The sequence below is a fragment of the Falco peregrinus genome, chromosome 1 (assembly GCF_023634155.1).
Source record: "Falco peregrinus isolate bFalPer1 chromosome 1, bFalPer1.pri, whole genome shotgun sequence".
In the NCBI taxonomy this organism is placed as follows: domain Eukaryota; kingdom Metazoa; phylum Chordata; class Aves; order Falconiformes; family Falconidae; genus Falco; species Falco peregrinus.
The window spans coordinates 648,289-676,128 of record NC_073721.1 but is presented as its reverse complement, the minus strand read 5'-3'; the positions used below and the strand labels follow the sequence as shown (position 1 = coordinate 676,128).

General features: G+C 49.4%; 1 protein-coding gene across 2 annotated transcripts in view; it reads left to right on the top strand.

Moving 5' to 3' along the window:
- PWWP2B (PWWP domain containing 2B) overlaps window positions 1-27,840 on the top strand; it is an 89,337-nt gene that overhangs the window by 11,510 nt on the left and 49,987 nt on the right. The window contains exon 3 of one of the 2 annotated variants that reach the window (XM_055813333.1): window positions 9,943-10,480. The exons of the other annotated variant lie outside the window; for it this stretch is intronic. The gene's annotated coding sequence lies outside the window, so the exon portion shown is untranslated. Of the gene's footprint in view, window positions 1-9,942; window positions 10,481-27,840 lie in introns of those variants that run through there. 2 annotated transcript variants of the gene reach the window in all.

Genomic DNA, 27,840 nt, shown 5'->3' with positions numbered 1-27,840 from the left:
AAGTCAAAATGGGAGGATGTTTTCCCAGTCCCATGTTAGCCTAAGGAGAACGCTGCCTGTACTTACCGGTAGGACCATGGCAGATGTGGTGCTAATGGTCAGACCTGGCCATGAGATGTGGGTGAAAGGCTGTGGGGCAGGGCCTCAGGAAGGAGAAGCAGCACCTGCTCTGGAGGAGAACTGGGTTAGCAGACACGGTGGGTATCTGTGCTATAGTTACAGAGCAGGAGGGGCGGAGGCAAGTCTGTAAAGTTGCGGAAAGAACAACATCCTGAAAATGATAGGAAGAATGGAATGGCCTGGATTAGACCAGACCTTTCCTTCCCTCTGTACTCTTCAGCCAGACCTCTGCATGTATATCACAGAATCACAGCATGGTGGGGGCTGGAAGGGCCCTCTGGAGCCCACCCCGTCCCACCCCCTGCTAGAGCAGGGTCCCCCAGAGCAGGCTGCACAGAGCCGCGTCCAGGCGGGTTGGGGTGTCTGCAGAGCAGGAGAACCCCACAGCCTCTCCGGGCAGCTGTGCCCGTGCTCACCCTCACAGCGCAGAAGCTCTTATATGTATAGGAATGTCTATAGGTATATTTAACACATATCCCATTTCATTGGCCTCCTTCAGCTGGCTTTCCACAGGTAATTTTCTGCTTTGCATGTGTCTGAGGTGAGCTGCCAATGCAGTCTGCCTGTCTGGAGATGACATGATAGTTGGAAAAACAACTGCGGTTGCTCAAAACTAGAAAAGCGGAACAAAACAACTTCTTGTGTGCCATATGTCACATTTACATAGGTCCCCGGTTAGACCAGCATGTGTAGTGTTTGGGTGCATCACTTACAAAACAACTCACTATTTCGAAGACTTGTCTGTACCCAGTTTTCTCCATTAAGGAGGATTGAATTTTGTTGTTTTCCTTGAACTTCCCTAAGGTAAAACTGAAATGTTTCTTTGAGTTGCTCATCAACTGTTCTTTCCTGAAGGGTGTAACTTATATTTTCACTAATTTTTGCAGTTCCTGAGTCCTAGGACCATGGTGACATTTGAGCTACGGTTAAAATACCAAAAAGCTTTGCAGCCTTTTTCAAGGCAGTACAGCCTTGTATCTATTAAAGGTACTTTCTAGGAGCAGGTGCCTGACTGGCAATATTGCACGTTGCCGATGTAAAATCTGTTGTGCTGTGACCAGCAGCAGCTCCGCGAGGGCTTGTTGTGGGTAGCGCAGAGCAAGAGTCCCGGAGGTGCCTTCAGCAGCAGCGCTTTGCTGGCGCCGTTTTTGCTAATCCTGGGCGCGGCAGAAGTTTGTGACTGTTGATGCTTTCTGTTGTGAAACTTTAGTCTTCTGCCGTGTGATGCTGTTCTGCCAGTGTGGAGGGTAATTACTGGGGAAAAAATGTATAAACAATTCAGGTGATTTGTGGATGCATATAAAACTGGAACCGGTTGGATTACTTTTTTTGAAAAAAAAAAACCACCTTGGTTTGGGTTGGAAAAGCTGTTATGGTCACTTCATGGTTTTATTATTTTGTCCTTATACTTTTTTGCAAAGGAAATACTCTATTGAAACCCTGTCTTTAAGTGACTAGTAAAACAAGTTTCTGGAAAAACGACAGGCAGACTTAACAACTCTTAAAACTCAAATTTGTAAGACAATCTTGTTTTAGAGTAGTGCCAGGAGGAAAAATGCCCACTCAGCATCTTCTCATGCCATTTTGTAGCTTCTACCCGTGTGCCACGTCCAGAGAGCCGTTGCACGCTGTAGCTGGGTGCTTGCCATGTTACTCCTTTCTGGTTTGAAAGCACCAGATACTGGCTCACCTCCGCTCCTCGTGGTTTTGGGACCCCAGGCCTCCGTTGTTAGCAGAAGGTGGCTGTGCCCAGGCCCAGGGCTGTGTTAGTGTCGGGATAATGGGCTGCTTGACTGGCCTGGGGAGGTGGATGGGGTGGGAGCCAGGGCACAGCCCGATCCTGCGCTGGGGCTGCCATGGGCAAGAGGAGTGCTGAACTCTGGGGGCGCTGGTGCCGCAGAGGTGGCCGGGGGAGCTGAGGGCACAGTTCAGCATGCTGCCACGCATACCAGGAGAAGGCCAGAAGAAGATGAGACTGATGTTCAGCGAGTCGCCATGTCACCGGGGACGGACATCTCTGAGCTGCTGGCCCGGCATGGCACTGGGAGCCCGGTGGGATATGGTGGCTGCCCATGCCCTGAGCTCCTGATGCCCCGTGGCAGCTGTCCTTCCAGTCCATCCTGATAGAGGTGGCTTTGGTTCCCCCTCGTTCCTGCAGCATCCTTCCTCCCTCGCCTGTGTAACTGCCTGTGTGACTCTGCTATGCGCCTGCTTGGATGCTCGTGATGCTTTTGGCTGCAGGACTCTTGTCTCCAGAGTTGTTTCAGATGGTCAGAAAGTCTTCTGAGAGCTGGAATGTTGCCTGTGGCGTACTGAGTGCTTGTGTCTCCATGTGTGGGACCTTCTCCGAGAGCTGGTCCTGCAGGTTTCGACACTCCCACCTTGACTTTTTTTCCTTGGGAATAAAATTATCCCTTGTGCTTTTGCATTTTGGTTTTTGTTCACTTTCAGGAGCATGACATTTGAGCTTACACCTATGTCAGCTTCAAGTTCCTTGAGTCAAGCATCTTCCATGGTGATGAGCACCCCAGCTTACTTCTGGTTTTATAACCAAGAGGTTTGCTGGCACAGCCAGGGTCTTGCGTTCAGCCACCGGGTAGATGTGGTGGATGGGTGCGTGATGCAGCGTACTGAGCATGCTTCTGGGCTGGAGGGGACCCCCTGCACAGGGCAGGGACAGACCCTTCGAGGCTGGTGTGACACGTGTGGTGTTGGGAACAAGCAGCCCATGGGGTGCAGGAGGGAAGCAGACCTGTGTTTCCTAAGGCTGCCCTGTCCCTGCTCCAGGGAACACATCATGTGGTGGGATCGGGGGCTGTTCAAGGGATGTGTGTTGCTCCGACCCTCCTGCATGGTAATGGTGTTGGTCTGTGCAGGAACAGGGCCCTTGGCAAGCTGAGCAAATCCAAGTCTTTTTTTTTTTTTTTTTTTTTTTTCTGTCCTGTCATCCTCCCGAATGGTTCCTCTTAATCTCCTTTCCCTGCCCACAGTTTTTTCATGCAGTAAAGCTTTTTACAAAACCTGCTTGTAGGTTTTCATATAAATCTGCATGAAACAAGTTTAACGTATGTATATTCATTTACTTTTTCAGTCTGGAAAACCCTTTCTTTAACCCCAAACCATGGTGGTGGAATCATTAAACTTGAAAATACTGAAGGTTTTAATTTTACTGCTATTAGATTAATAGACTCTCAGTATTGGTACATTTAGCCATTCATCATAAAAAGCACACTGCTACTATGTACAGCAAAATCAAAGCTTGTTGCATACTTGCTATATATAGTAAGCTCTAATGTAAAATTTGGATCGTTGGGTTATGACTTCACCTTCAAAGATGTTCAGGGCTTTATATGTGCATGTAGCCAGTACTGCTTGCCAGCAGTTTTTGAAGCAACATAAATCACTGCTTTTTCCTTTCACCCCTTCTCTTCTGCTCTACCAATGGCACAAAAACCTTATATAACTTTATATAAAGTTCAGGTGATGATTGCTGTGATAGCTGAATTTCTAAAACCACCTGCCTGATCACATGAAATATTTCAGCCCAGGAGATGAATGCTTGAGATTTTTCTTGGCCTCGTTTCTAGATGGTTCAGTCAACTAAAACCAAGCATCCAACTTAATTGCTGTTTCTCAGTCTTCCTCCAAACAGTTCGGCGTCAGCGTCTCTGCATACTAATGCAAAGTAGGAGAACAAGTCTAAAGTAGACTGCATTGCATATTTGTGTGCCCCAGTGCTGGATGTCTGGAGCTGCACGTCTGGTGACATCCCACTGATTTTCCTGTTCCTCAAAGCACTTGCACATTTGGCTTGTGACCACTGTGACTGCATTTGGAGACATTGAGATCTGTGCTGCTTCTCCCTTGTTTGTGCCATCTGTTGCCCCTCTTTCCCTCCGCTCTCTACTCCCAGGCGTATTTTTTGGAAATGCCAGCAGGCCATACATTGTGCTATTTCTAACCGCACACGAGCTGCGCGGATGCCCAGGAATGCTATCTGCTTACGTGAGCTGTAGCTTCAGCTGCCGAAGGAGATTTGTATCAACTGAAGGGCTTAACAACTCCTTTGGAAGCACAGCGAGCTGCTCTCTGGACTGAGGTTCTCCAAGCCCTATCTGGACCTTTAAGCACGTCCTAGTCATGCAGAGCAGCCCCCTCTGCAGCACAACTTCCCAGGGTGGGAGAGACTGGCTGTGTCTGTGTGGTGGGGAGAGGTGTCTGGATGAAGAGCCTGGAAACCTGTTTCTTTGAAAACTTTTAAAAATGATACAAAAAATTGAATTTCTGTAGCTTTTCCTTAATTGCATCTTCTTTACTTGTTTGGTTTTTAAACTCAAATGGAGCTGTTAAAACTGCGACTATGATTTACCTTTCCACACCAAGCAGGGTGAGTTCAGTGGGGGGACCCTGGGCAGAGGGGGCTGCCATGCGGTTCGGAGCCAGCCGTGCTGCTTGGCCGAGGGGGGAGGCCTCTGGCCTCCGCCTGAGGCTCAGAAGTGCATCCTACTTGTGCTGCGGTTGAGCAGATCTTTGCAGAGTGTGGAGCACCTCCAAGCTGCACATACTGAAAGCCTGCTTTGGGCCGAGGAGGAGTAGGGGATTTTTGAAAGCTGAGGGACAGCTCTGTGTGGAAAAGTGCTTGTTACTCTGAAGGAGGAGTGCGCAAGGTCTTCATGCAGTAGCTGTGTGGTGTTAGTGGCACATGCAGCTGCTTGGCTGGTCAGGCCTGGTGACACAGATATTTCCCCTTTTAATGCTCAGGTGTGAAAGGCAGGACTTTAAACCCAAAAATCAATGTGAAGACTCTTAAATGCTGACAAACTTGCCAACTGTTAGCCCTGATACTGTTTTTTCCCTAAGTGCCCATTGCTGACATTGGGATCGAGGTGAATGGGAGTGTGTGGGCTGTGTGACAAACTGACTTCTCCCTAATAACAGACTTGAGGAAGCTGCCTGTGTCCTGCAAACTAAGTGGGGATGAGCTGGTGCCTGCTTTAGTTTTTTAAAATCTGCTTGATGCATCTGTTTTGCACTCTGTAGGTACCTTTACAGAATATGTGAGCTTTGTATTAACTAGTTTATGAATTTGCACATCCCAAGATTCTGTACATCTGAAATAGGTGTTTCGTGTCCGACAGTGATGACAGAGATGGGACTTAATACCTTGACTTCTGGAGTGCTTGTGCTCTTCATACCTACAGTCCCTGCACCCTGATCTCCAGCTTTTTGATCAGTTGGAAAGTGCTCAGTTTTCCTTGTGCCATCTGTGCCCCAGAGCAGGACCAGCGAGGGATTCTGCCACACACACCACTGGTGATGTCCATCTTGTCATCCTTGATGAGGGCAAGGGCTGTGTCTCCCAGCCATCCCAAGGCCACTGGGCTGGCCCCGGTGCCTGTGGGCAGCAGAAGGCTCTGTGTGCTCTGTCCCTGTGGATGCAGCATGGAGTGAAGGTCCACGTGTGGCTCCTTTGCCTGTGCAAGCGAACGTGACTCATCTCACTGTAGCAAGAGGGTCACAAATACTCTCCGGCATCTTGTGCCTGAGCCTTTCCCACATGAACTCCGTCAGCTGCCCTGCATTAGTTGTATAATCATCTCTTGGTCACTGGGTATGCATGTCTCTCTGGAAGGGAGGTGCTGGATATTTTTTTAATGAAGGCTTTTTTTCATTAAGTTGATTAATTTCTGAAGGAGTGAATGCTTTTAACTGATGTACCAGTTGCTGTTTAATCTGCATTAGATTCTTGCTATTGGAGGATCAGAGAGACTTGTTTTCATTAGAAAGCATATTTCCTGTGTGCTCTCTGCAGCTGAAGAAATTAATTGTAGCAAAATTACTTGTTTAACTTGCCTTATGAATGGTGACTTGCTCTATTTTCATGCAAGCCAATAATCAGAGCCTTTTCTTCATGCAGAAAGCAACCCTGTCAGAAAACAGAAAACCTTTGAACCTGATACAGGAGTTCTCATAGAGGAGCTTGGGTGGTGGAGTTTATTATTGGTGGACATAGCTATCAGCCTGTTCAAGTCAGCTGGATCCTGTTGTCTTGGGAGTTGGAGACGGTTCCAAAACCCTGCCCAGTGGGTCAGGGATAGGGGTCCTGGCTACCACCCAGGTAACCCCCTCCTGCCCCAGCCCTGCTCCCACTGGAGGAGAGCATGGGATGGAAGGACTTCCCAGGACTGCTGCCAGCAGCAGCCTCTCTGCCCTTCCCCTCGCCTTGTGCTGGTGACGTGGGCTGTTAAGCAGGTACTGCCTTTAGAAACAGAGCCCTGTGGGAGCCAGTCGGCTGCCTGTTGGAGGTCCTCTGGGTCCCCTGGCCCCTCACCCTCCTCCTCAGGGCTGTGGGAAGATAAGGCCCTGAGCTCAAGACAGGGCCCCTTGAGAGGGGAGATACCAGGAGGAAGGCTGATTTGGTGATGCTCAATTACAGCCTGCTGCTAATGGCATTATGATTAGAAAATACACCTCAAAATAAGCTGCTTGTGTGGACAAAATGAGCAGGCTTCTTGCTGCCATTGCTTCCCAGCCTGCCAGGACATGCGGGATAACCAAGGGGCTTGTGCCACTTGGGGCTGCAGCCGGTGAGGGTTTCAGTGCCGCAGCGCTCCAGGGCTTTCCAGAGAAGCCATTTGAAGGAGATGGGTTCCTGGCTCTGGCACACATGCGTGTCTCTTGGTCTTCACCTGGAGCTAGTCTGAGTGCTGCTGCTGCTGGTACAGCCCTGGGTGCCTGGTGGCATACCAGTGGACGCAGGAACCCCTTCAGTGCCGCATCTGGTAGTCTCACGAAGGCAAAAGGCGCAGGGCCCGGGATGCTCCCCGTGCTGCAGCATCTCTGCGGGAACTAGGCATGTCCTGCACCTCTCACCTGAAGGTCAAGGTGCGTGTGCCCTGAGCAGGGCAGAGCTGGTGTGAGCGGTGTCCCCACGCATTGACATCCTCGGGATGCAGTAATCTCAGAAGACAAATTGGCTTTCTGCACTCTGCTGCAGCTGTTAAATCTGAATTTGTGAATGTCTCTCGTAGATCCAAAACTTCATTTTTTTTAATTATGAATAAGCACTTGGCTTCAGGAGAGCTTTCTTGGCTTCCCTTTTGACACACAGCTTAGCACACAGACTGCTAGATCATGCCATTGTCCTGAGTCAGTCAGTGTGTTATGTATTCATTACTCATACGTGTGTCGAGGCTACAGCAATGTCCAGAATGTAGCATTTAAGCTGTTGCTCCATCTTGAAGATATTTTCTTTTCACACAAGTCTCTGAAGTTTTCCAGCACCGAAGAGAGAGTGTATGGGTGACTGTCACTGCATTGCTCCTCTGGAACACATGTTGAAAACTCCTGGGTCTGCTCAGGGCATCGCTTAAAACAACACCTGAGCTCTCACGGGGGGGCGGGCCTTGGACCCCTTGCTGAGCCTGGTCTGCGGAGCCCTGTGTTTCCAGGCCAGGACCACCTCCCGTCCATCCCCAGGCACAAGGAGCTGAGCAAGGTGGTGAGGTTTCCACATTTTGAGACGTGGAGCATCAGCTGTTTTAAAGCAGTTTGCCATTTCACCAGTGGAACCTGCTGCTCCCAGAGGAGACAGTCCCCACTCTCTGGCCCAGGTAATGTCATTGAGCAGCTGCAGTTCGGCCTCATCCCTGTCCCTGCGATGGGGGAGATGGGCCGGCGTCTGCCCTTGCGCAGGCAGAAGGCTTTGCTGGGAGCTTGTTTGGCATCTTGCATCTGTTGTGATGCTGCCTTCCTCCAAGTGTGAAAATATACTAAGAATAAAACCAGCCTGAGGGCTTGTTGTTACCTCCTCAGCAAGGAAATGCATTTTTTCCTGTTTAGACCAAATACTCTCAATCTGTGATCTGTCTCTAGAGGGTCAGCTTTTTGCAAAAAACATTTGAGGCATGTTCTGCCAAGTCCATGGACCTCACTAAGGCTTTGGGAGTTGTAAGATAGTAAGACTGCAAGTGAATTTGTTGCATGCTCTTAAATCTTGCCATTCATCAGAAGGCAAAGGGATAGATTCTCCTGCACGATTAAGTATAAATTTATACTCTTGCTGACTATAGATAAGAGCCTTGTTGTGAGACATCACAGTTTCTTGGGAGTGGGATGATTCTGCGAGATACTGAAGGAGTTTATGAAACCTGATTGCCACCCTTTTCTGGAGTGTAGGTTTTAGGGCAGATGTTCATGGTGTATTGAATCAGCATTTTTGAAGTCTCAATTGTGTGGGCAATACTGAAGATCATTCTGGATGCTGAGTCTGGGTAAATCAGTGTTGCTTGTGGTTCCATGCCTGCAGGAGAAATGCTGCTGCGTTTTCAGCAGCGTTGGAAATGTGATCATCTTCCTGTGTTTGGTGTTGGTGCTCTTGGCTTATTGTGTTCTGTATTTGTAAGTTGCAAACCTCAACTGAGAGGGATTTTTAAAGGTCTTTGATCTTTTGCTTCATAGCATTAATCCTGTTTGTCAGGAACGGATTTGAGCCTGTGTTTCCTGTGGTTCAGACTCGGCCATGTTAGTTGATTTGGCACGGATGTGTGCTAGGGCCAGTCAGGCTTTTGAACTGGTTTAAAGTGAACTGCGTTTGAAGTGTGGTGTAGCAATGCTTTTGCAGTTGGGAAGTGTTAAGTGTAGATCTGTCTCCATGCCATTTTCTTACTCATTTCTGTCTTATAGAGTTGCTTCACATGTCTTCTAGCTTCTTCGCTTGATCTTGTAGCCAAATGGATCCATCCTTTGAACTCTTCCAAGGCTTCCACTGTGTAACCTGACTTACAGAGCCCGTGCAAGTGCATGTTGCATGCAGGCGTACAAATGAGGATGCCTCTCTTGCTGTTTTTTGTTTTGACAGGCACATCCCTCTCCAGTAGATGTTGTCTTTTCAAGCCTGACGTTTGCCCTTTTGCCCTTCATCTTAGTGGCTGGTGTCTGGCGAGGAGGCCAGATGACAGCAGTGTAACACATCAGGCGTGGGTAGCTTCATTACCTTTTGGTACCTGTGATTCGGAGCATGTACTTTTGCACTTCTGAATTCTGAACAAGCATCTTGCATGCTCTTATTGCCTGCAGGCTGGTCAGTCATGGCATGGTCTGATGCACTCGGATTCAGCCTTCTTCAGATGGCTGCGTGGGAGGGGAGCAGCGTGTGGTCCTTGGAGAGACGCTGGCCATCCCAAGGGCTCCGCAGTGCTGCCATGGCACGTGCTTGCTTCTGCGGCCTGGAATGAGCAGTGGGCAGGGGAGCCTGTGGCGGGTGGGGGGTCCGAGGGCAGGCAGGGTGTCTTTTACCTCTGGAGGCAGAGAAGGTGGCGTGGCTGCTCTGCCTGTTCGTTAACTGGACTGGAGCACTGCAGCACCAGTCAACGTCTTGAGCAGTTGCAGGTACTTAGGAAAGCTTCTGTATGGCTTGCTCTCAAGGGGAAAATAATCCTGTTTTATAGATCATGCTGGAAAAGTGGAGGCAGATGTTCTTCACGTGGTGTGCTCTGTAGGGACTCGTGGCAGATTAACCTACAGTAACCCACCCTGAACGGGGACTTCAGAGTCTTTAAGCCAGAGACTGAAGATTTATTATCGTCACTGAAATTCATATCATGTCTGTGTTGGAGAAAATTCCCACTCTTACTTTGGGTTTGTTAACTTGACAAGTTTCTTCCAAAGCTGTAGCTGCTGCTGGTTTTGCCTGCCGGGCCAGCTGGGAGCAGGAGAATTCCTGGCTATATTTAGAGGAAACCCGGAGCGTGTGCCTCGCTGCTAATGCTGGTCCGTTCTGTGCCGCCTGCAGTAACCTCTCCCTCTTTCACTTTCTTCAAGGTAACAGAAGATAAGAGCACAGCTGTTCTCCTAGAGGGTCACGAAGTCTGTAATCATCCTGACATGCTCCCCAGGAGAATCTGGAGGTTGCCGTGTGCATGGCAGGAGGAGGAGTTTCCTTGTCAGATTGCACTGCTTTTCATCTGGGACAGGTGACAGGCACCGGGATGTGGAGTTAGGAGACTCTTCTGGTGTGAGGCTGGCAGGAAAGTCTTAAGGATATCTTACCCTAGGATAAGAATTTGATGAGTTGTACGGCCATGAACTAGGAGAACAGCAAAAACCACAACCTGGAATGTATTTATTACTTAAAAGTTAGCTATTCTTGATAAAATCCCAAAAAATATTGCTGCTGCTTATTTTACTTACAGATTTCACACACTTGTTAATTTTAAAGCTACCAAACTTTTACTCAATACTGTACTCTGAGAAATGTAATTGGAGCAGGACATGCAATAGAATGAAATCATTGTAGTGTCTTAAGTACAATGGACTCACTTTTGTGTCTATTAAAACTTGGAAAATGTGCAACACATAACTATTGGCTGTCATTGCATATGTTAAAGCTTTTTCATGTAATTTACTGCAGACCTGAGAGAATCAATGTTTTCAGGTACGTGAACAAGCAGTCAGCTGCTAACTTGTATGGGTTTGTGTCCTAAACGTATGCTTTCTTAAGTCACCTGAAACAGCAGGCAGCACAGTCTTGGCTTGCTCACGGTGCTTGCGCAGAGGTGGGTGGTTAGCCTGACGGCTCCAACTGGAGAGCCAATTAATGTTTTGAACTAACTTGTGTTCACACCTAGTCAACAAGTGTAATTCAAGACCCCTTGAACACATGTTGTTGGATAGAAAGGATCTTCATCCTTACACATGACCAGAAGTGATTAGCAGTCTCTAAAAAACAGAAAACAAAGAGCTTTTGTACCAAATTTAGAATACAAATGGTTTACACACTGAAGTGACCTATGGACAAGGTTTTGTAACTGTATTGGTTAATTTTTTTGTTTTCACATTAGTCAAGCTTTCCTTTGGTTTCCCTCAGTCTAGAAACATCAGTTTGTGGTAATCTGTTGCTTCTGACGCTGGAGAAGACAGTTCAGAGTTGTCCCTGCTAGGTGTAATGTTGTCTGCATGTAGAAGATTGCCTGTGAGCTACAGGGTCGTTACACAGATTCTGCTTCCTGCTTGTCCTTCATCTGTTGCAGCAAACACTGTGATAAACTTGTCAAATTAGAAGAACGAGCGGATCGGAAGACATACAAGCTCGTGTTTTCCAGGTTCAAGCTGGTTTATATTGTGGTCTTTTGAATGTCTGCGAGAGAGGTCAGAGCTTCCCTTTTCTGTTTAACAACAACGAAGTTCAACAAGAAGAGTTAAACACCAAAAAAACCCTTCTGCTGAATCTCAGTAAGAGCATACAGTGAGTCAAATATGCTTCCCTTAAAACAGTTGGAAGACAGTGGTGCAAAACATGCAGGCTAAAATGCAATGCTGGACTAGAACATCTGTCTCTCAAGACTGATTTTGGCCACCTCTGCAAACAAATCAATAAGCTTCCTGTTTTCCAAAAATAAGTATTAAAAGGACAGCAGTATATAGCAAAGGAATGTGTTCCTGCACCTTGTGTAAAGCCTTTATGAAGCAGTTGTTTACCTGGGCATCTGCTTTGCCCATCTCCAAAGCAGGCTGCTTGGCTGGCAAAGATGCTCTTGTGCAGTGAGTACTCCCACTCATGGAGAAAACAGTTCTACCTTTCTTTGCCCCTGTCTGTCTGTCTTCAGGAGTTTCTTTGTGGGTTGTTTTTTCCCCCCCCTAGCATCTTCTCAAGCTAGGCCTAGGATTTGCTGATGGCTATGTGAGGTAGTTTTTGTTCTCTGTTCACACAGTTCTTTATTGTACAAAATCCCTGCCAAAAAGTGTCGCCAAGCTTTTTTGGCTGTAGCATTACAGCAGTTTGCTGAAGGGAGTTACAAGCAGCCTTCTGTCCATTTAAAAACATAAATTTAAAAAAGGCAAACAAAAATAACCAAGCCCCTACTCCCCCATGCTCTCAGGAAGAGTCCTCGTCTACTCCCATCTCTAGTGCAGGGCTGCTCCTGCCTGCGCGTGGAAAGGCTGCGCTGTGGTTGAAGGAGATGCCAAGAACAACAGGTGAGTCCTGGCAGCTTTCCTGAGAAGGCTAGCAGATGTCACTCAAGTCCCATGATCAGGCAGAAACATCCTTCAGATGTCCAGAAACTCCTCAGGCGTTCAGTCTCTGCTTGGTGTGAGGGAGAGTTACGAGACCTCCCATTGGGGCCACTGATTTTTCTCTGGGCTTGGGGCAGAAAACAGATTGAGGAGGTAAGCTGAAGGCCAGTGTCCGTCCTCGTAATGCTGGACGTGGTCCCCAGGATGGAGTTGTTTAAGAGTGGATGTCCAAGAGTTTCTTCCCATGATAATTTGGCTCTGCAGTAAAACCCGTGGTGCACGTAAACGTGCTCTGCCAGTTGTTTAACCAAGCAGGGGAAACCTGTCTGCCCTCTGCTTCTGCCTTGATAGTTGCTGTCATCTCATGCCCACAGAGCAGTGGTTGTGCTCCTCTGTGCTGGTGGAGGAGGGCCTGGTATCCCTTCCCTATGGTCCCTTGCAGGTCGCTGTGTCCTGCTAGTCCCCTGTCACCCAGAGCTCAGCTTCTGCTGCCCTTGCACCTGGATGGGTGACATTCCTGACATTGCTGGGGCCTTTAGAAAGCAAACAATGGGCTTTTACTGCCTGAAACTCCTTGCCAGTGCAGAGGGGAAGGGGAGAATGTGGGTGTTAGCCCTCCTCAGGTCCTGTGTCAGCAGTTGGGAGGTTTGAAGAACTGGTTTGCTGCCCTTCTCTGCCAGGAGGGCTGGGGAGGGACCCTCCTCCTAAGAGGACGGGAAGGTCGTGTGTGCTGGGACTCAGGTTTTTTTGTCTTTTACCCTTGTGATGCCAGGTGGCCTGACACGCGTGTGTCTGTGTTAACACCAGCTTAAAGAATGAAGACAAGTGAAATTTAAGCACTGCAGGTGAGTCACTCGATTTTTGCCACTTTACTGAGAACTACTACAGGGAGTTTCAGTGAAAACATGATAATGGAGAAAATAGTGCTTAGGAGGCACATGCGTGGATTGGGCACTGGGGTCCTTCTCTGAATCAGATGCTCAGTGCCAGATGTAGGTTTAAACACCAGCCTTAAACAGTATCCCAACAAAAAGCACACCTTTGGATCTGCATATGGGAGCTGAAGAAACTGCCTTGCTTCACCTTGGTGAAAAGGTGATTCTTTGGTTTTGGCAAGGCTTAAACCAAAAACCTTGCAGCAAATTGCTTTTCTTGCCTTGGCCGTTACGCAGATAAATTAAAATAATTTCTCAGCAAATGCAAAACCATAGATCAAGAACACAGTGTTGTTTCATTTCTTAACTGATTTTAAAAAGCTAATGTAGAAGTTTTGAAATGTCTTTTTTAATAATGCAAAGTTTGAGTGGCTTGCTTTAGTCTTTTATTCTGTCAGAGGAAAAGCTCCATTGGGTTAAAACCTAGATGGGAATGTTCAGGAATAGTAAGTGGTCGTTAGTACTCTCTGTAATAGGTTCTGTGCTGCCCCTTGAACGTGGTTAACAGATTTCTATGTGCTGTGAAGTTTCACTTCTTGCTCAATTTTTAAGGTTTCCCGCCTTATACTTTTAAAACTTACACGTGGCTTTAGGAAAGGGTGGGCCTTTTTCAGTCCATTTCAATACTTGTTACACTGAAGGGTTATTATAGTCTCTCCTGCTCCGCACTGTGGTTTTGGAGGTTTCCTGCTGGATCCTACAGCTGTGCTTCAGCTCACACAGCTGATTTCCTAAATGCAAGCCCTTGCAGAATCTGAGTATGGCTTTCAGTGTGTGTGTGGGTTCAGTATTTTATCCTGATGCTACTCAAACCAGTACTAAACCTATCACTGTTTTTTCTCATAAGGCATTTTGCTAGTATTCTGAATCTACAGATGAAATTTTATGTGTATAATCCACATTCCTTTTACTTGGCCTCATGTCTGACCTGCCTTGGGCAGGTTTTCCAGTCCCGAAAGCTGCCCCAGTGCCCTGCTGCAGCCAGGTTCCCCTCCCCAGGCGGCACTCGTACCCTCCCAAGGGCAAATGGTATTTTCTACAGCCAGGGAGTGAGTCAGGTTATTTCTGTTCAAAGCCATGATTTCTAACCAAATTTGTGTATCCTATCTTTTCTGACTTACTACATTTATTAAAAGGAACTAGCTGTGTAGGTGGCCTGACCTCATAGTTTCTGTTGCTTCGTGGGCTGTAGGCTTGCTGGGAAGGGCGGCCGGTGAGGGGTGGCGACGGCACTGTGATGCCCGTTGGGGAGCCCGTTTGGGAGCCCAGCTGTAGTTTGGAAAGGGGTGGTTTCCCCTGGGGGCCGGGGGTGGGTGGCACCAGGGGGAGGGTGAGCAGGGAGCCGCAGTCTCCCCCTGCCTGGTGTGCTTAATTAACTTCGTTTGCACTAATCCCTTTGGTCAGTACAGCTCTATGGTCAGGGCTGGTGAAGCCATGCCTGGTGTCCCATGAGATGTCCCCACCGTGCTCCGGAATGACAGGGGTGCGTGCTCCGGAGTGACAGGGGTGCGTAGCATGCTGCCCCAAGGGCAGGGTCCCTTGCAGGCTGGGTTAGCTAAGGGAAAGGATATTTTGCTGAGCTAACCTTGGAGCTGTGGCACCTAATGATGCGCTATTTAAATAACCTTTTGTTCTGTGCTAATAAATCCATTCACTCACAGAATAAGAAAACCACATGTTTTCGATTCCATCAGGGTTCCTAAGGCATAGATGAGATTTTTACTCGTTTCTTTATTGTAGTGTACAGTTAGCTTTCTGCTTATTTCATGCTGGTAAGGGCTAGCAGAGCCACCAGAGCTGTTGCACCAGCTGCCTTGGTGGCATCTCCAGCAGAACAGCTTGCGCCTGCGCCGGGCAGCAGGGATGGGGGCTCCCGTGGGGCTGTGCCGGGCTGGGTGGTGGCAGAGGCTGGCCCCTTCCACTCTCAGTTCTCTGCTTTTCCCTTTCTGGGGTGTTTGCCCCAGCTCGCCTTGGGACCTGTGCTCTGCAGGTCCTGCTGCGCTCTGTGTGGCCCCGTATAAATGCAAATCCCTGCCGAGCACTTGTGCTGGGGATAGTGAGGATAAAGGGGACTAGCCTGGGGTGATGGTGGCAAAACGTCGCAGCACCTGCTTCTGTCTAAATATCATCTGTGATGTTTTTCTAAAGCTTACTCTTTTGTCTTTCTTCCAGTTTCGTGCTTTTCTGTGCTCGGTTCTCCATTTGGGCACTTCCTGGGTGTCCTCCCCGCTCCACCTGGCTGTTGGACTGGGCAGGGAAAGCCAAGCTCTGCCAAGGGGCTCCTGGCAAGGGGCTCCCTGCGCCCTGACACCCCTCAGGCCCCTGTGCCTCTCTGAAATGCCTCATGCAGCAGAACAGCCTTAAAAATTAAGAACAAGTGGAAGAGGGGGCTTTGGTTCGCCTGCCGTGAAGGCAGCGCTGTGGCTGGAAGCATTCATGCGGGCCTTTGCTTTTGTAGCGTCAGCTTTGGTGTTTCTCAAGCTTTTCCACTGACCTGAAGTAAATGTTTCTCATACTTTGACTTTGTGAAATTTCAGCTTTCTTCCTGGCCTAGTGTTGACTAGGGGAAAGGCCATTTTAAAGTGAATAGGATGAAAATCCATTTCCCAAACAACTTTGTCTTTGTCATTCATGATGGGCCCGTGGGACTGCACTGGGGAGATGATTCTCAACAACTGGTAGCAGTGTCTTTAAGTTTGTCATTTTTGACCATTTCTCCTTATTTCCCCTTTCCTGATTAAGCTATGGCCAATAAGAATATCAACATCTTAATGCATTTTAACTGTATTGATGCTGGTGCGCTGGTTTTAGAGGCTGTGATAACATCAATTGGAGCAGCAGCACCACTGACTGAACAAACAAGCTCTTGGCAAGCATAGCAGTCTGGGGAGCCACAGGGAGAAGACCAGACCCAGACCTGCCCCAAATCACGGGCAGTGCTGCTTGTCCAGGTGGAAGGTGTAGGAGCATAGGTCCCATGGGCTGGCTGCCAAGTGTCAGAGCAAGCCGGTGAAATATGAAGCTGATACCTTAATGCAAAACAGGGAGAAAGGCTACTATATTATTTTTTTTTTTAAATGAGTGTTTTGTAGGACTCTCAATTCTTTGGAGCCAAGCAGGATCCCTCGGGGGCTGCAGTGAACATGCATGTGTTGGTGGAGTAGTCATGTCTTGCCGGCATAACGGTCCAGCGGGGCCACTGGTCCCTTTGTGCTTGGGGCCGATGATGAGCAGGCACGTGGGCTGCATGCAGCCTTCACCAGCAGGCTCCCTGCCTCTGCCGCGGGAGAGGAATTCAGCTGAGAGAGGGGATCTGCCCTCAAACTGTGGACCTCAAAGCACATCCTTTGCCACTGGTGCAAGGGCAGACAGGTTGTGTAAGGACAGAAGATGCAAAGCAAGGCCCCCCGGTGCTGGGGGACTGAAGGAAAGGCAGAACAGCTCCGTTGGGTTGTCCCAGAAAACCAGAGTCAATCAAAGCTCCATCTCCCAGGACAGCAGCATCACCATTTCTCATTCCTAATGCACTTTAGTTGCTGTTGGCACCAGTCTGGTTTTCACAGGGTTTTCAGTCACCCCTTCTGGGAAAAACTGTGCTTACAGCCAAACCTGCTGGATTTTAGCAACAGTTTTGTGTTCATCTGTCCTCCTGACTTGGCTGCAACCTTACAACAGTAATCCTGGGGCTACAGTATCCCTTAATAGGTAGGAGAAAATGGGAAGTTGAACTTTTAAAGATGAAAGTAGCTTTATGCTGGCAAAAGAATTATCTGCTGTTCTGATATGTAGTAATTTTCTCACTTTAGCTAGATCTTTAAGATTATTACTACTATCCATTTTTTATTACAGCTTGTAGCAGAGAATTTCTAAGCAGCCTTGATGTGGTGTTTTGCTGTGTCAGGGACTAATGGCTCTGCTGTGACACCAGGGAGGCACCCCAAGCATCAGTAGTTGGACGGGACCTGGGGTCCCCCCCACCCCATGGCTGTCCTATCCCTTGGCAGGGACCCTGGAGGCCAGGGCACCTGGAGCATCGCTCTGCCTGTCACCACTCCTCATATCTGTGTCCATCCCTGCCAGCATCCCAGCAGGGAGGTCATGACCGAAGGCTGCCATGAGCCCTGGCTGGGTAGCAGCACAGCTCTTGCTCGGTGTCGGTCCCAGTTTCTGTGCTTCCAGTCTGAGCTCCCATTTGCTCAGGAGGGACCAGCCTGAGCACAGGCGGTGGGGGTTGACCGAGCTGACAGGCACCGCAAAGAGCTAGACACAGGTGCCTGACTCCCCAGTGATGCTCCAGTTAACCTAATTAAAAGAAGCTAGCTTTAATCCAATCAAACATCTGTCTTGTATGGAAAATGTTTTCTTTCTCCTAAAGTATATTTATTTTTTTAAGTGCATATTATAAAGCACAAAGTTGGTCACGTTGTTTTTAAAACTAATTTCTCAGGAAGAACTCATAAATTTTAAGCTGTTTTTCATTAGACAGCAAAACCTGAAGCATTTGGCTTTGATACCCGAAGCTTAACATGGCTTGAAACAGAATATAATTGAAATAGAGAATCCGAAGTGCAGCTGAACCGAATATGGAGCAACTGCACTGACAGGCTTGGCAGGAGGGAAAGGGCTGTTTGTTATTCTTTGCTGAAAGTCCTTGGTGTCACTGGTGTCACGCTGAAGGTGTGTGAGGATGAAGTGCTGGCCCCGAGGTGCAGCGGGGCCAGTTTTGGAGGAGGTGTGGGGCCCTGCTGTGCCGGGGCTGGTGCTGCTGCTCGGGGCTCGGCACCACAGTGCCGATCCCCTGTGCCACGGGTTTCCCACCGGCCCAGCCTGGAGCAGGGAAATGATCTGGGGCCAAATCCCCTGAAATTCAGCATCCACCCATTCGGTGGAGGGGGGGTGCCCAAGGGGCTCCCAGCACCCTCACTGAAAGCAGCCGTACACCCTGATTTGCTCCTGTTCTAAGGAACTGGATGCAGTCTGGCCCCAGCGAGGGAGGGGGCTAACTAACAAATACTAAGGCACTGGTGCAGAGCTGGGCAGGGGGCTCTGGTCTGTGGTGCAGGAGGTGCAGCAGGCGCAGCCACCGGCAGCAGCAGTCTTGCCTGGCACACACAGGGACGTGATGCACCAAGGGGCATGGTGCACCAAGGGGATGCAGTGCACATGGTCCCTGCCTGGGATGGGGCCGAGCTGTTGCTGGCAAACCCAGGGTGGGAACAGTAGTACTGGGTCACTCAGCCCGCGTGCAATGGCTGCAGGAAGGTGAAGGTGGTTCTGGTGCCGGTGAAGAAGCATAGGCTGGGCAGCAGTGGGGACTCATGAGTGGAGGGGCCAGGGTGGTGGGGGTCCCAGCCCTGCAGCCCCACACAAGCCCATGGACCTGGGACCGGAGTTTACTCTGGCATTGAAATTTGGTCTTGTTTTGCATCTTGTTGCTGGTGTGGGGGTGGGGATCCTTTCTGCTTTGATTCTGTTTATGACTTTCCTCCACCCCATCATTTTGCTCAGCAACATCGTTTGTAGAAGCCTGTAATGATTCTGCATGGTTTTAATTTGCTTATGGGTGTGAGATAATGAGTGGTTTGAAATCAGGCTTTGCTGGCTGGTGCGTTGTCACTGCGTGCTCCTGGTCAGCCGGACCCTCTCCTGCTCAGCACTGCAGCTTTGCTGCAGAAAGTCCCAGGCACAATCCTGCACTATTGCAAGTGATCAGTGATTCAGTTAGTACAAGGGTGTCATAGGCACAAATATCTGTATCAATGAGTTTTAAGTAAGAATCCTCATGTTACTGTAGCCTCTCCAAACCATATTTATTTATAATTTCCACAGCTGAAGCTCTGTTGCTAAAGAAAAATTGAATTTTCCCAGTGGCACAGAGGCTTGGCTGATGAGTCATTGTGCTTCATTAGCTAATCTTAGATCTGCTGTGAATTACTCAGTGACTGCTGATACAAAGTGGGCTGAGAAAATGCTCGTTTTGAGTGGATAATTTTAGAATTTGGGTCTCTTCCCTGGCAGGGGAAGGTGTGAGTGCATGGGGCTTCAGAGCTGCTTGGGTAGGTGTATGCTGCTCTCCCAAGCGTATCTTAAAGCATAAAGACAAACTGAAGAGCTTGTGCTATTTTCTCAAGTTAGATCCTTGTGTGAATTTCAGTTATGTGAAGATATTTTATTAAATTCAGGAATAGCTCGTGTAAGTAAGTATGTACTGAATAAGATGGATTATGTAGTGGGGGTAATGGCCCTAGTGAGAGAGGGCTGGGGACAATGGGGTTTGTATCAGCAACATGAAGTGTTGAATATTAGCAACATTAAGTGTCGAAGTCTGTAATGGAGGAGCACAAAAGTGTTTTTGGGGGGAATGGTAGTTTTCAGCTTTAACTACACAGGTGATGATGTTTTCCTCTGAAGTCCCTGAAAAGGTGACTGAGAAAGCGAGACCACATGTGTTCTCTGTGAAGTATCTGCGTTCCCAGCGGAAAATGCAAAGGGATCGTGAACCCAAAACCCTGAAAGATCCCTGCTGGGCCCCCCATGCAGCACAGCAGCATCCGCCGGGTTCCTGTCGCCTGAGCTCTGGGTGCCGCGGAGTGATGCCCGTGGGCCGCTGCTGACCCGTGGGACCTCAGCTCTGCCATGCGTGGGGTCCCGCTGGGTGCCGTGCCGCCATGCATGCCACCGCGAGACTGCATTACCAGGGTTGTGCTGCCACAAGTCATTCCATGTCAGACTGAAGAGCTTTTGGCTCAGCACCCATCTGCTTCTGCAGGAGAATGCAGAAAATGTTTTTAAGGGCTGTTATGAAGTGGCCTGGCCACCAAGGAGGTTGCCCAAACACTTCACGGCTAATTGACAACCCGGCGTGCAAGGAGCAGCCAAGCTGTGAGGTGGTGATCGCTGCTTTTAGCCATGGAGTGTTCGTTCTGCTTTCTGAAAGCTGACTTTTCAACAGAGTGTCTTGTGATTTGGAGTTCCTAACACTGAACCGATTTGAGCATCATTTCATTGGCTTTGTTTCCTGATTTCAATATTTAAATCAGTATTGCGCTCCTATTAGTTACCTTCTTCTGCATTAAAACAGGACAATTACTACTTTAAATCTTTCTTGTCTCTTGGCTGGTTTCTAATCTTAGTTGCTCAATAGGTTCATGTGAGGGACTTTCTAAGATGTTGTCACCGTACAGCTCGTGTCGGCAGGTCCTGCTTTACCCATGGTTTGGTTGGTGTATTGGGGGCCTGCCGGGTTTCCCCCAGGCCCCCTGCCCTGGAGCCCTGCCGGTTCCCCAGGCATGTGCGCAGAGCAGCAGCCATGCCATGGAGGGTGACAGCCCTGTCCCCCACCCATGGGCGTCTGGGGGTGGGCAAGGGCCACTGGTTCTGTGCCATGGTGTGGGGCCTCCTCCCCATGGGAGCTTTTCGGGTGGTGGGAGACATTTCCTGGGGGAGCGGGGATGTTCCTGTTGGTATGATGCTTTTTATCTTTCTTTTTATTATGGCTTGCATGTGCACCAAAAATTGTATTAGCAGTTTCCCAAGCAGCATTTTCCACTGTGGCTTGAACTAACGAAGTTTGTTGTAATATACAGGTAATTTTTTCTTCCTGGTGCTAGCTGTTGTCAGCTGCTCATAAATGCTGCCTGGCTCAGCCCCACTGGTTTGTCCCTGACATATGAAACACTTCTTGGTATGATAATTGCAGCAATTTCAAGAAATAGGAGTAGGGGTCTGGACAGGAACTGCCTTTGGAAACATCTGTTTCACCTTTCTATCTATGACCTCTTTCTGAAAAAATCTCTTTAAATTAAAAAAAAATAAAAAATTGCTCAATATAATACGGTCCCTGGAGTGACTTACAAATGGCTATAAAAGCTACACTAATGCAACTTCACCCTTACAAACTGATACCCAGTGCGAAGAAAACCCCACAGCCTCCATCCACAAACCTCTCCTCACAGGGGATCGAATTTGTAACACCAGTTTTTCTGAGTTTCATCTTCTCTGATGCTGCCTTTCCCTCTAGTGTGGCTTGTCCCCCCTGTAACATGCCCTGGGTACCAGCTGCAGGGGAGTGCAAGGGGGGTTGCAGGTCAGGCGCACGCCGAGCAAGGTCAGAGCATGCAGTGAGTGCCACGTGCCAGCAGCTCTTTGCTCCTTAGACCAGGGCGATGCTGTAGGTGACGAGTGTTGGGGTGGTCCCAGAGGTCCAGACTAACCTGAAAACCCTCCTGTAGCAAACCTCTGGTCTCGGATGATCCCGGCAGGACAAAGGCTATTGGGAAAAGTGCGGTGCTTGCTCAGTGCTGGTCAGTGTGTTGGCAGCCTGTGGGCAGACGGGGGACTGGCACGGGTATTGCCCCTCCAGCGTCCACCCCCTGTTTGGTGGTGCAGAGCTCAGAGCGCTGGCCCGGATGCCATGTGGCGTGTCCGTCTCCACATCTGGCTGGGTCATAGCAGTGGTCCCTGCTGGACATGGGTGCTATGGCTGGGGGGTAGTGGTGGGCACACTGCCCTCTTCCTCGAGCAGTGAGATGGGTTTTGGTGGGAGTGCATCCAGAGCTGGTAGGTGATGGTACAGCCACAGGCAGGCCGTACCCACCAGCCATCAGGGGCTGGATGGGGCTGGGGAAGGGGGACAGTTTGCACACAGGATGGGAAGGAGGACAGGTTATTTATCGGGTGTGGGGAAGCTGCTTGTGTCCTGACAGCCTGGAGAGCAGGAGAGGGTCAGAGCAATGCGAGGGGTGGTACACCAGTCCAATGTTGGGCTGCCTGAGCCACAGGCAGGAACGGGGTCTCTCAGTAGGGGAGAACCTGGGTTTGGTGCGAGGCTGCACCAGCTTTGTTATGTTCGGAGACTTGCAAAACGTAACTTCCCATGAGAGAAGGGTGTTTGCTAGATGGGAAAGGCCTGACTCAGACCTTCCTCTGCTCCACCTGCAGACTTCGGCTGGCTCAGCATCAGACCACTGTGCCAGGCAGAATCAGCACAGAATTTTCCAAAGGAGCTAAATTTGGCTACGTAGCACAGCAGAGAGGGACAGTGAGACATGGGACCCCCCCCCATGCCCCTGGTCCCTGCAGGGGACAGCCATCCTGCTGCCAGTGAGGTCCGCGCCTGCTCGGGCTGTGGGCTGCAGGGCGGGAGCTGCCAGCACCCACGGCACGGGTCTGCCCTGCATCCCACTCAACACGTAACACAGAGAAAACCAGCAGCTCACTAACACACAGATTGGTATCTCCTCCTTTGTACAGACTGCAGAAGGCTTTGGAGGAAAGCTGATGCTTGCTTGGCTTAATTAAACTTGTTCAATAATGTTATCTTTGCTGTTTGCTATGCCCGGTCCCAATCGCACCTTCCTGGAAGGGTCTGTAATAGGGTCCTGCTGCTGCTCTCACCAGGGGCAGCTTTGCGCCTATATCTAATTAATCCTTATTTCAAGGTTAAACAGGTCTTCCCATCACAGAAGTTAATTATCAGCTGTGATTGCTGTGGTTTTTCCCCCTTCCATTACAGGTACTAGGGATTATAATCAGCCAGTTAGGATCAGCTGCTTGCACAACAGTGATGAATGCTCTTTCTTAGGTGGTATCACTAGTGATTCCTTTTTTACCATCAACTGATGTCTCTTTGGGAAGCGTGGAAAAGCATTCTGTTTAGAAAAGCATTTTTTGTGCAGGGCTTTGGGTTTTTCCCTTTCCTACAACTCAGCAAACGAAATTGTTGTTTACCAGCGCTGCCCATACACATCATCTGTCGCTGCAGAATGGGACCTGTAATTCTCTACACGAGGGAGTGATGGCCGCGGCCAGAAATCAGGACTTCCTTCCTCCTGGAATTTATAGGTTCAATAATAATTCATTTTAAAGTATTTTGCATCTGCTGCAGAAGAAAAATCCAGACACGCTTCACCCTGAAATAGGTCACCCAGACCTCTGTTCCTGACAGTCTCAGTTGAAGCTGGACCTGGGAGGTGCTGCTGGGAACTGCTGCGGGCAGGGCTCACCAGGGCAGCCGACCCGCCACCTTCTCCAGCTCAGATAAACCTTACCAGCCCTACCACCCACTGATCAGCGTTACAGGGAGAAAATTGTAATGGCTGATGGATGGAGGAGAGCCCAGCGAGGACGCAACTTCTCAGGGACAAAATACAGCCTGAAAAGTTGAGCAGCTGGCTGAACCAGCAAGGGGAGGGCTGCTGACCTACAGTAACTGAGGTGCAGAGTGGTCTGGAGGAACTGACAATAAAGAGAAGTGAGGTCATGCAGTGGGAACAAAATAAGAAACACATTCCTGTCCAATTGTCTAGAATTTCCTGTCTAGAAAATATGTTCTTAATGCTTACATCCGCTGTTTGGGCTGGAAGGAGCGTTGTCTCTGGTGCCAGTGAAGGTCCCGGCCATGCCCGTGCTGGCATGGTGCCTCAGCACGGCGCTCACAGGGAGCACTGGGGAGCTGGGCTCCGTGCCACTGATCCTGCTACTGGAGGGTCCAAAGCAGCTTTGGTGGGGCTGTTGGACTCACACCTACGGCAAAGCGCTGCCAAATTTTGCAAGGGATCTCTTAATAAATTACTTGTCCCTATGAGATTTGAAAGCAATTCTGCAGTCTTGCAAAAATTGTATTAATGTCTGCTTTAGCAACTTACCTCTCTTCTCACTCAATTGACTTAAAATATGGCAATGAGTAATCAAATCACTAATGCACTGCTGCAGAAATGCTTAAAGAAGAAGAAAGTGCCACTTATGTCAATAAATATTTTTCTGCAGCAGAACTGAAACCCAGACAAACATAGGGAGCCTGTTACTCCAGTAATTCAGATCTACTTAAAAGAGATAAGTGAATTGTTTATCTACTAGAAATGTGGGATTTCAGGCATTTTGTTTTGGCTTTTCAGTTGCATTTGTTAGGTCCTGCTAACCTAATTGCAAGCACTGGCGATAACTTTATCACTGTTATTTGCAATTATCTTGGGCAGAGAATTCCCAGTGGGGCTGGCTGGAACACCCCAGCTGGGTCCAGCTGCGGAGGCAGCCCCTGCACCATCGTGTTGCAGGGGAGTTTGACATTTTCAGTTTGACGCCTGTGATGTAAAGGCAAAGCTGGCCTCATGGTGACTTCTCTCGGGGATTTTCTACCTGCCCTGTTCTCAGCAGCCTTCCTAGGTGGCACGCTGGGAACTGACTGCGCTGTGCCCACATGAAGCCTCCCTTTTCTGGCTTCGCTTGTTTGTTGCTGAAGCCTCAGCAGGAAAAGTCTGATGGAGGCAAGATTTGGGAGGTGATGGAAGGGCAAATCAGAGCTTGCCCCCGCACACCTCTGTGAGGAAGAGAGCAGTGAGAGCTGACACCATGGCAGCAGGCAGGGGCTCGGCTGGCTTTGAAGGACATGTTTGAAGCAGTTGCTGCTTTGCCCAGTGTGTACCTACAGGTGCTGAGCATCCCAAGAGGAGATCCCAGCAGGCGAAGGGGAGGAAAAAGGGGAATGAAGGGGCCAGGGAAAGAGTCTGCGCTCCTCTGGGGAGAAGACTAAAAAGTGGAGTGTCCTAAAGCCACTAAAGTTCTCCACTCCTGTTCTCACCGAGGGCTTTTCAAGTGCAGAGCCTGGCTCAGGTGCTGTGGGAGGCAGCGGTGTGAGGAGAGTGGCAGGTCTCAGCAGGCGATCCAGAAGCACGTGCCATCGCCCAGCAGTCTCAGGCAGAGGCTGGCAGGAGGCTGGGTTCATGCTTTTCATGGTGGTGTTCAGCTCCTGACCCCGTGGGACCAAAATGCAGTGTGTGGCTGGGGGAGAAGCTCCATTTTGTCTTTTCACTGAGCTTATGGATTTTTCTGTGCCTGATGCAATGCAGATGCAGCAGGGTGGGAGGCATCTTCATGGTGTTTCACTCAGGTGGCGGTGTGATGTGGAGAGCCTTTTGCCTTGCTGTGTCTGACAGACAAGCCCAGGCCAGATCCATGCTTCTGGTTTGTTGTTCCTTAGCTGCTGATAATTACAGGTATATTAATTGGGCAGCTATTTGTAATATGTTCAAGGCTCCTGATGTGGTAAGGACAGTGGACTTGAGGGCAGAACAGCAAGTAGATGCGTTATACTGAAGACCTTTTGAAATAAATCAAGTTCTCAGGCCCAGCGCTCTCAGAAATGCCTTTCAGAAGTTGATGGAAATTCAGCACAGGTGGCAGCGGGAGCAGACGGTGCACGGGGAGGGACCCATGGCAGGGCAGGGTGGCTGGCGTGGGCACGGCCACTGGGCTGGGACACAAGCAGGGGCTCCTATGGCTGCTGCATGCAGTGACTAATTGCCCACAGAAGTGACAGCAGAACGAGCGTGTGAACTCCTGGTCTCCGGGGGCACGCTGGCTGGGTGTTCACAGACAGAGAAGAGCCTGAGGAGTGATGCAGGGCCGGCTGCAGGGAGGGATGCTCTGCAGCAGGAGCCGGCTGTGGGAGGCAGTGGCTAGCACCGGCTGGTGAGATGGAGGCAAATGGCCTCAAAGTGAAAACATCTATGCAGTGAAAGGATGATGGAGAGAAAGTTAAAAGGAGAAAAAGGTGGGGGTTGAGAGGCACTGGAGCTAGTAAATTGAAATCACTCCTCAAACCGGCCAGTAAACGGAGAGCTGCTTGCAGGTTATGGCAGCCGCTCTCCGATTGAACGCTGCCTTTCCCAGGGCAAACGGCACCAAATGTCCCCAACATGGGAAATGACTGTTGTAGGCACCGGTGACCCTGCTCTGTGTCTTTGCAGCAAGTGCTACACCTATGCAGTTTACTTGAACGATAATGGAAATTTCCTAACTGCAGTGAAGCGTGCTGCTTCCCTCCCAAAGCCTGACCCATCTCCTCCCAGTCCCTTCCTCCCTAAACAAACTACCCTGACCGCCAAGGTATGGCTTTTCCCATGGGATGTGGCTCTGGGCCCCAAGGAGCCGACCCACGGGTCCTGCACAGCTGGAACTCCTGTACCACAGTGGTCAACGCTGTGTGGAAACTGCATTCCCACCCTGCCCCCTGCCCACCCCCCACTCCTAGCCTGTTAGAAAAAAGAACATCACCAGAAAATTACTTATAATGATTTCTCTGAAATTGAATTTAAAGATTTGCTGATCTTCCTGCCACGTGGTGAATTAACGAGGTAACAGGGCTAACTTAGAGAAGGGAACTTCTGTACTTGCTTTCCTCTACCCGGCACAGATATCTCCAGGTGTTTGCAGCTTTGGCTTTTTAAACTTAGCCATGCTGCTAGAAGTGGGAGTGAGTACTGAACAGAGTTCCTTTATTCTGAAAACATGACTTTCGTGAGTTACGTTTTGCATAGCATGGTGCTAATGGGACGCACGCTCCTGTGCGGCTGCTGCTCTGTCCTGCGGTACCCGGCCCGGCTGAAGCCCCTGGTGCGGTGGGACTGACGCTCATCCTTGCTCCCGTGGAGACAGCTGACATTGGGATACGGTTGCATGAGCTTTTTCAGACCCACATCATCAAACCCTGCTCTCAGCTTGCACCTTTTAAAGGGACACAAAATGAATTTTCTTCAAGTAGCTCAAAAATTAAAAAAATAACCCTTGTCTCTTAAAACCTAGCCCAAGCCTAAACAGCTACAGGAATCTCCTTAATTAAAACATTTGTTAAAAAGTTTTGTGCTAGAGAAACTTTGACTACTATGGAAAACTAAAGTGATTTTCTTTTAAAGCAGTAAAGGCCATTAAGAAGAGATATGATCACCAACCTCAAACATTCATAAGGCACCGATGAGCCTCCCCAGAATTCAACAATAAAAACGTGGGTTTGCATCCTTGTCATGTGGGCTTGGAGCCTTGACTCATTTCAGATGTTGAATTTTTTTTTTCATATCTATGAGGGCTATTAAGCTTTCCTGAAGGCAGAGTTACCTGGGAGCTGGGATAGTCCCTTAGTCCTGGGAGATTTAAGAAGAAAACACTTCAGTGCAGAAAACTGGCGGTCCCAGCAGTGGGACCCAGTGATGAGCAGGCACATCTCAGGTATTTAATGTTTCAGCAAGGGGAGGATCTGTCTTGCAGGCAGAGCGTGCCCATCCCCAGTGCCCGGGGCTCCTTCCCCCCGGCTCCCGCACCGGGCTCTCCTCCCAGGGCTCAGAGGCTTTGCTGGAAGCCGGTGGCTGGTGCCTCACGTTGGGGTCAGCAGCTCCAGCTCCACAGCCCACCCTCAGGCTGGACGCTGGGCAGAGCAGGTTTGGGTAAAGCTGCTTCCTATGGGGATGCACCTGCAGATATTTGAGGATTTGCAGTGTTGCATGGAGAGCTGCCAGCCTCCTATCTTGGGAGGCTGAAATGGATTGAAGAGTTGATGCCCCAGCTGGGCTGTGATGGCTGCCCGCCGGGGCTCTGCTGCCAGTGGAGGTGGCAGCACCTTGGTCCCGTCCCTTAATGAAAGAGCCCTCACAGCACCCTTGGGTGCTGTCTGCCATGGAGCTGCTGAGTGGTGAAGCGTTCTCCAGAGCTGCGACCCTCTTGTTTCAGCATGGCCATCCTCGGCTGTGCTGCTGAAAGAAAAGTGAGCTTAAAAACCACAAGCTTGTGGGATTTGTTCATTAAATAATGTGCATTTGGCTTTTATCTGTCCCTTGAGTTTCCCTTTGATGGGCTTGAATCCCTTTTCCTTCTCCTCAGGTATGAAGATTAGAAGTTAACATCTCTTTTTGAGGCAGACATTTTTGCTAGATGGTTTTGCTCTAGGTGCTGGGACTGAGGGGGGAAATATGGTAAGATATGGAAATTATGAGCATCAGGA